Consider the following 8702-nt stretch of genomic DNA (forward strand, 5'->3'; position numbering starts at 1 on the left):
GTTTTCAGTGTTGTGCACCCATCACCACTATCTAAATCCAGAACATTCCATCACCCCCCCCTCCAAGAAATCATGGACACATTAGTCGTCACTCCCCATATGCCCCCTTCCCCTCAGCCCCTGACAATGACTAACTTACCGCCTTTCTCTATGGGTTTGCCTTTTCTGGACATTTCATATAAGCCGCAGTCCTACAATATGTGGCTTTTGACATCTGGCTTCTTTCACTCAGCATCACGCTTTCAGGGTTGAATCCATGTTGTAGCATGAGTCAGTCCATCATTCCTCTTTATGGCTTGTGTAATAAAGAATTTCACTGGCCTTTGTCCCCAGCTCCTGGAAGACAATCTCCAAATCTGTAGAATTTCCCAGTGTTAGAAGTAGGGTTGTTAGTCATAGTAGGTCCCCTCACACCACAGCTGCTAGATTTTGCTCAGAGATAACTCCTGGTAGGGCCGGCCACACTCAGAGTCTTAGGGTGGGCTCACCTAATGAGCCAGATGATATCAGCCTGACCTCTGGGAATGAACCAGGGCTGAAGAATGAGGTCAGTCTCACGGGCGATGGCTCAATCAATCGTGTGTATGTAAACCCTCTGGACAGCAACGCTTGAATGAGTTTCCTGTAGACAATACTCCATGTGTGTATTGCCCACACTAATGCCAGGAGGGTAACTCAGCTCTGAGGACTTCACACTTGGAACACTCCCTGTCCCAGAGCCTGCCCTATATGTTTCTTCCTTTGCCCAGTTCTGATTTGTATCCTTTTGCTATAATAAAACTGTAAGTTTAGCACTTTCCCGAGTTCTGTGGGTCATTCCGGCACAGTAATCAAACCTGAATGCTCTGTAGGGACACTCAAGTTTACAGCCAGCTGGTCTGAAGTGAAGATGGGCTCAGAAATTTCCAGATTTAGGCTGGTGTCTGCAGTCTTGGGTGGACGGGGCAGCCTAGAGGACTGTGCCCTTAACCTCCAGGTTCGTTGACTCCAGGTGGGCTGAATGGGATCCCACTGTGTGGACAGAGCATGTCGTGTATTCATTTACCCACTGACGAACATTTAGGAGTTTCCGGTCTTTGGCTGTTGGGAATAATGCTGCTAGGACCACTGGCGTACAGACTTTTGTGTGAACACAGGTTTCCAGTTATCTCGAGTGTATGTCTAGGAGTGCAATTGTGGGCTCACATGCCAAGTCTGTGCTTAACTTTCTAAGACACTGCCAAATTGTTGCCTAAGCCAAGGGCATGAAGATGTACTCCTATGTCTCTTTCTGGAATGTTATAGTTTTAGTTCTTGCACGTAACTCTGTGATCCACTTTCAGTTAATTTTTGCGCACGGTGGGAGCTGAAGGGCCAGCCGCATCCTTCTGCATGAGGATATTCAGTTCTCCCAGTTCCACTTGTTAAGAAAACTATTCTTTCCTCATTAAGTGCTCTTGGCACTCCTGCCAAAAATCCATTGCTATACGTGAAGGTTTCTTTCTGAATTCTCAATTCTCTTCCCTTTGTCTTTGTGTCTGTCCTCACGTCAGGGCTACACTGTCTTGATCATTGTACTTTTGCAGCCAGTTTTGAGATCAGGAACTATAAGACCGCTACATTTGTCCTGTTTTTGTTTTTTTCAAGATTAGTTCTAACTTTCGGGGCCCTTTGCATTTTCATGTGAATTTTAGGATCATTCTTGTGTATTTACGCACAAAAGGCAGCTGGGATTTCGGTAGGGTGTGCAACGGACCTGTAGATCCATCTGGGAGATAGCCACATTACTAATATTATTTTCCAATCCACGATCAAGGGACGTCTTTCCACTTTATTTACACCTTCTTTAATTTCTTTCAATAATGTTTAGTAGTTTGTAGTATCCAAGTGTTACACTTCTTTTGTTAAAATTATTCCTAGGTGTTTTATTCTCATTGATGCTATGTGAAATGTAATTGTTTTCTTACTTTCATTTTGGATCGTTTGTTGACAATGTATTTTGTCAGAGGCTTTTTATGCATTTATTGAGATTATTGTGGTTCTTGTCTTTTTTCTATTAAGGTGTGTATCACATTAATTGATGTTCACTATTAGGCCAACCTTGTTAAAATGTTAACACGCCAGGCCGACTTTGCATTGTGCCCCTGAGTTGGGGTGTGGATGGGGGGGTGCGCAAAGAAGTGGGAGTTCAAACATTACAAATCCTGTTCTCTTACGAGGTTTGGTAGCTTCTGTTGGACAGATGGCTATTGCTTTGTTCTGTGACTGGGTTAATTTCCAGAATTCAAAACTAGTCATTTTGAATTGTTTGGCTTGCATTTTGTTGTTTTTTTCACAGAAGAGCAGTTTGCTGAGGTCCTCACTCTGCCATTTAAGAAACAGTGCATCTCAGTGTGTTTTGGGGTCAGACTAGATGAATGACCTTCCTACGATATTTCACAAATTGCCCTGCTTCTCTCGGTTTCTAACTTTTTCGTGATCTCGACAGAAGTGCTCTGCTACCTCACGTTGAGAAGAGTGGCATTTTCCTAATTAATAGGAAAAATACATTTCCTCCCTTAGGTTTAATTTCGTTATGCTTTTGGCACCTGCTATTTAATATTGGTCGGCCCCTGATTCAGCACAAATTATATATTAAGAGTCACTCCAGGTTTACTCCATCAACGGTTCAGGTCCTCTTCAAGGGATATTTTTGGAGGTGGGTGAGCTGACCCTGTGCAATAGAATTCATTATTTTATACCCTCAAGCACATATCTTAATAATTTGTATTTAGAGGAAGTTTAATTCATGAGGAACTATACATAGAAACAGAAATAAGCAATTATAATTCATGGTCGTTGGCAGAAGCAGCGGATTCTTACGGGCTAAGCAAAGTATATAGACAGTGTGCAGTGGGGCATTGCTGTGCAGTCAAGACAGCACAGCAGGGACGGCTTTAAAAAATAATAATTCTGTGCATTCATAAATATATTGGCCTTTGAATTGTTTGGCTGGCATTTTGTTGTACGTGTTTTTTTTTTTGTTTTTTTCATGGAAGAGCAGTTTGCTGAGGTCCTCACTCTGCCATTTAAGAAACAGCGCATTTCAGTGTGTTTTGGGGGTCCGACTAGATTAAGGACCCTGGCTGCAAAGACTTCCAGAAGCTGAAACATTCCTGAGATGTCCAATGTGGGTGTGGCAGGGCATGATCTGGAGGGATTCCTGGGCTCGCCAGGTGACTGAGAAGCCACTAAAGAGACATGGGACCCCCCAAATGGTGACAAATGTAGTACAGCAGGAGGGACAGACGCGGGAGACAGAACCAGAAAGCAGACCGAGAGCAAGCCCGAGAACCTCCAATGAACATGTCCATCTTTGTTCATTTCCAAACACCTGCCATCTTTTTCTTACAATCAACCATTCTGCACTGGCCTCCAGAATCATTATGCTGTTGCTGGTTCTGAAAGTCTACACCCCACCGGAAGAGAGGAGGGGACCCTTTCCGGAGCCAAGAAGCCGCTAAGATCTATCTGGCTATTTTTGGACAGATTGTCAGAAGCGGGGCAGGTACTTGGTAACGCGACACTGCCCATCCATGGTTCAGAAAGGTTTCCTGCCCCTTGCTTTCCAAAGTAGGCCAATTCATCAAGCTCTCAGGGGAAAGCTGCTCTATTTCCCGTCCCTCCAACTCAGCGTCTCCCAAACATTGTTAGGGAATTTGCATGTTACATTTGTCTGTAAAATATGGCTCATAATAACCATTTTCTCTCTCAAATCAAATTGTATCCATGTGGCCGTGACCCTAACCACAATCAAAGGAATGGCCACTACATTTCTAGACCTCAATATTATTATTGACTTTGCCTTATTTACATAATGGCTTTCACACCATTTAAACATAGGCTTGTGTAATCAGTTTCCTGGTCACACAGTACTGCTTATTCAGAACAAAGCTTTTCTGTTGGAAGGCTTTCTGAAAATTCTCCAGTCATCGGTTGAATATATGATTTTGTTTTCTCTTAAAAACACAGTAGGTATCCAGGCAAAGGCACGCTCTAACCTATCTCCTCTATTTCTTGGTTTTAACAGGTGCAGAATGCATAGCAACTCAGAACCGAAAAGAGTAAAGCATGGTTTTAACACTAGTGCCCCTACCCCCCGACTCCCGGAACATATGTGTTAATGATTCTCATTTTTAAAAAAATCTTACAATCTGCCTTCTGAACATGTGACCTAGGTGTCAGCAATAATCCCCTGGGGAGTGAAAGAGCTCACGTGGGGCCAACATGGGGTCTGCATGAGCGTGACTGCTCCCCACACCAGCGTCTGCGGAGTTCGTAGCTACGCTGTGCGTGCCGACACCGTCTGCACACCCCAGTCCAGTCTGTCGTCTCTTATTTAGCATAAGGATGTTATAGGGGGAGGAGCCGTGTGGCGCCTTCCTTCCAGAGATCGCTGTCTACAGGAATTAGACTTGTCTTCTGTGACAGTGGCTGGTCCTACAACAGAACCTCTTCCGATGTGCCGTCTGGAATTCTTCAAACATCTGCCATCTAAGGGACCCCAGGAGCTCCTGGCAGATTTTGGAGGGTCTCTGTGGAAAGCGTCAGACTCCGTAGGCAGCAGCCTGTCGTCTTTAACGCATGGTGGGCAGGCAGACAAGACCCTCTCAGGATCACACCTGCTCGCTGCTGGATGGGCCGCCTTCCGATGCCTCAGCCAAGGCTTGCAGGGCAAGAAGCCGACAGCGCGGCAGACCCCACACGTGTCTCCGCGAGCGTTCCTGCGATGTGGGCTGTGTGGAGGAGACGTGCGCCTCCTGGAAAAGTGTGCATTTGCTGTACAGCACGCTTTTCTGGGCGATCGGACGCTGACTGTCTAGGAGCTATTTTACCGCTCTGCAAGTTGCAGGTAACGACCAACAACGCAGAATAATTCTTGTCTGTAGACACGCAGGTGAATTCTGTCCAGAGGGAGAGGCCCTCCATGGACACAGCAACAACAACAGCAACAACTGTGTTGAATCGATGTGTACGTTATGCTTGGTTATTCCATTTGATTAATGAGTTTAATAAAATCTTTAACACGTGTTTATTTCATATGTTTATGAGAGTCGTGATTTTCTCCTTTCTGGAAAATTATTTTTAATGATTGCCACGAAAGTCATGTCACCACGATAGGAACACGTGTTATGCCTGACTCTGCTCCCCCTCACAAGAAGAACAACTAACAGCTCTTCATGATCGAGACACCGCTGAGAAGATCCTAGGACACAGGAGTGAGGCTGAAACAGCCCCCGTACCACAGAGACGAAGACAGATGGCATTAGCACGGCAAGACGAGCAGCCACACATTGACCTCATCGCCCCTCCTCCAGGCCAGTGCCGCACCCCTTGGAGAGGACTCCCCTGAGCCTCTGGTTCTGGCGGGGGAGAAGAGACTGAGGATGCCTTCGCAGCATTGTGGGTCACTGTGTGGGGGCCTTTGCTCTGATATCACACCGCAGGGATTGCAGGAGAATCTGTAGGGCCCAGCCACTAAGAATCTGACTCTGATGAGAAAGGAAACGAATTTATACCCTCATTCACTACTGAATATAGTACCCAGTGTCAACCGTCTAGTAAGCCTGACCGAATAATCCAGGCATGCACAGAGCCCATTCTGCAGCCCCACGGGTGCAGGAACCATCCGAGAAATCCATACCACTGTCTTCAGCCAGTGGCATGCATCCTCCCGTCCCTGATCTCACCCCTGAAACAGTTGGCTTGCCCCAAAGTAGACCGTGATAATAGGCCCCACGTGCCCAAGGATGTTACCAGGAGACACGCCCAGAAACCCAAACTGAGCTGACTGGTGGAGATCTCTCTCTGCCAAAGCAAACGTGTAAAGAATAAGGAATAAATTTAACCAAGGAGGTAAAAGATCTCCACTCGGAAAACCACAAGACATTAATGCAGGAAATCAAAGAGGACACAAACAAAGGGAAAGGGATCCTGTGTTCATGGAGTAGAAGAATTAATTTGGTTAAAATGTTATTTACTCAAGGCCATCCATAGGTTCAAAGCAATCCCCATCAAGATTCCAATGACAAGCTTTACAGAAATAGAGAAATTGCCTAAAATGTATATGGAACCATAAAAGACACTGACCAGACAAAGACATCTTGAGAAAGAGAACAAACATCCCGGCTTCCTGATTCCCGGCAATACCATGAAGCTATAGTAATTAAAACAGTATGGTAGTGGCATAAAACAGAAAAATTTACCAACGGCCTGGAATTGAGAGTCCATAAGTGAGCCCAATTTTATGTGATCAACTCATATCAATAAACAGTGCTTGAAAAATTGAATATTCAGATGTGAAGAAATGAAGCTTGACCCTATCTTACACCATTCACAAAAACCACCTCAAAATGGATTAAAGACTTAAATTTAACACGTGAAACCATGAAACTCCTGGAAAGAAATGTACATAAAAAGCTCCTTGACATCGGTCTTGATAATTTTTTTTGGTTTTGTTTTGCTTTGGAAATCACACTAAAGCAAAAACCACAAGTAAAGAATAAACAAGTGGAACTCTATCAGACTAAAAACTACATCAATTTCTGCTGCACAGCAATGGAAATGATCAACAAAGTGAAAAGACAACCTACAAAAGGGGGAGAAATATTTGTAAACCATATATCTGATAAGGGGTTAATATTCAAAATATATAAAGAACTCACACAACTCAATAGCAAAAAAAAAAAACAAAACAAAAAACCAAAAAGCCAATTAAAAATTGGGCAAAGGACCAGAATAGACATTTTTCCAAAGAAGACATGCAAGCGGCTAAGAGTTACATTCAAAGACGCTCGACATCACTAGTCACTAGGGAAATGCCAGTTAAAACCACATGCGACGTCACCTCATGCCTGTGACAGTGTCCATCATCACGAAGACAGGAGATACACTTGCTGGTGTGGAGGACAGGGAGCCCTTGGGCACTGCTGGTGGGACTGTGAATGGTACAGCTACTATCGAAATCATTACAGCCTGTACGGTTTCCTCAAAAAATTAAAAGCAGAGTTGTCATACGATCCAGCAATTCCACTTCTGGGAAATACCCCAAAGACATGAAAACACTAGCTAGAAAAGCTGTGTGCACACGTCTGTTCCCTGAAGCATAATTTATAACAGCCAAGACGTGGGAACCGCCCGAGTGTCCAGCAGTGAATGAATGGATGAAGAAGTTGTCACACCCACACCCCAGAGTATTATTTAGCCATGAAAAGTGAGGAAATCCTGCCATTTGCAGCAACATGGATGGAACTTGGAAGCATTATGCTAAGTAAAATAAGTCAGAGAAAGACAAATACCATATGATCGTACTTGTATGTGAAATCTAAAGAAAATATAAAATAAAACAGAAAAATGCTGCCAAACTCATATAGATAAAGGTCAAATTTGTGGTCACTAGGGACAGGGGGTTGGGGAAGGGGAAGTGGGGGGAAGTGGTTAAAAAGTACAAACGAAAAGGAGCAAAAGATAAATCAGTACTAGGGATGTAATGTGCGACGTGCTGACTCGGGTTAGCTCTGCTGTACGATATATTCAAAAATTAGGAGAATAGATCCTAAAAGTTCTTATCACAGAATTTTTATCTTTTCTTCTTACTGTATCCATATGAGATGATGGATGTTAACTAAACCTATTATGCTGATCATTTTATAATATATGTAAGTCTAACCCTCATACTGTATGCCTTAAACATATATACTGATGTATGTCAATTACTTGTCAATGAAAGATGAGAAAAAAATAATGGTCAGGAGATATCGCTAAATCTGTTGTAGACGTGGTTATTCCTCCAAATATTTCTTTATGTACTTATTTATTTACTTACTTAGAGTAATAATAATAAAATATAATTTGTTGTTTATTTTAACATATGTTATCTTCAATTATTTATTTTGATAGATTATATGGCCTAAATTCAGTGGATAAGTACCAGACCTCTGAGTCACTTTGTGTTATACAGAAGTTTATCTCCAAATGCATAAAGATGAGTCGTGATTTCCTAGTTAGTTTTATCATTTCCATTTTAGACCAAAACCTAAAATCAGGGGCGCCTGGGTGGCTCAGTCGTTAAGCGTCTGCCTTCGGCTCAGGGCGTGATCCCAGCGTTCTGGGATCGAGCCCCACATCGGGCTCCCTGCTCCGCTGGGAGCCTGCTTCTCCCTCTCCCACTCCCCCTGCTTGTGTTCCCTCTCTCGCTGGCTGTCTCTCTCTCTGTCAAATAAATAAATAAAATCTTAAAAAAAAAAAAACCAACCTAAAATCAGAGATCCATTTTTGTATAACACAAAAGTTATGTTAAACCAAATGTAAAATTGTATACAATTTCTGAAATACCAGACACTTTATGATTATATCTTTTTCGATGCAGTTTTTTTTTTAAGATTTTATTTATTTATTTGAGAGAGAGAGAGAAAGTAAGACAGTACAAGCAGAGGGAGCAGCAGAGGGAGAGGGAGAAGCAGGCTCCTTGCTGAGCAGGGAGCCCAACATGGGGCTTGATCCCAGGACCCCAGGACCTGAACCGAAGGCAGATGCTTAACCAACGGAGCCACGCAGGTGCCCCGTAATGTCTTTTTTGATGCAATAAGTAAAATACGCTTTTTGTTGATATGCTCACGCTTTATATAGTTATAACAAAACAATGTATTTCCATATTAGACAGGCTTCCAAAAATCTTGGAATTT

This window comes from Ursus arctos, unplaced genomic scaffold, assembly GCF_023065955.2.
Source record: "Ursus arctos isolate Adak ecotype North America unplaced genomic scaffold, UrsArc2.0 scaffold_33, whole genome shotgun sequence".
Taxonomy (NCBI): domain Eukaryota; kingdom Metazoa; phylum Chordata; class Mammalia; order Carnivora; family Ursidae; genus Ursus; species Ursus arctos.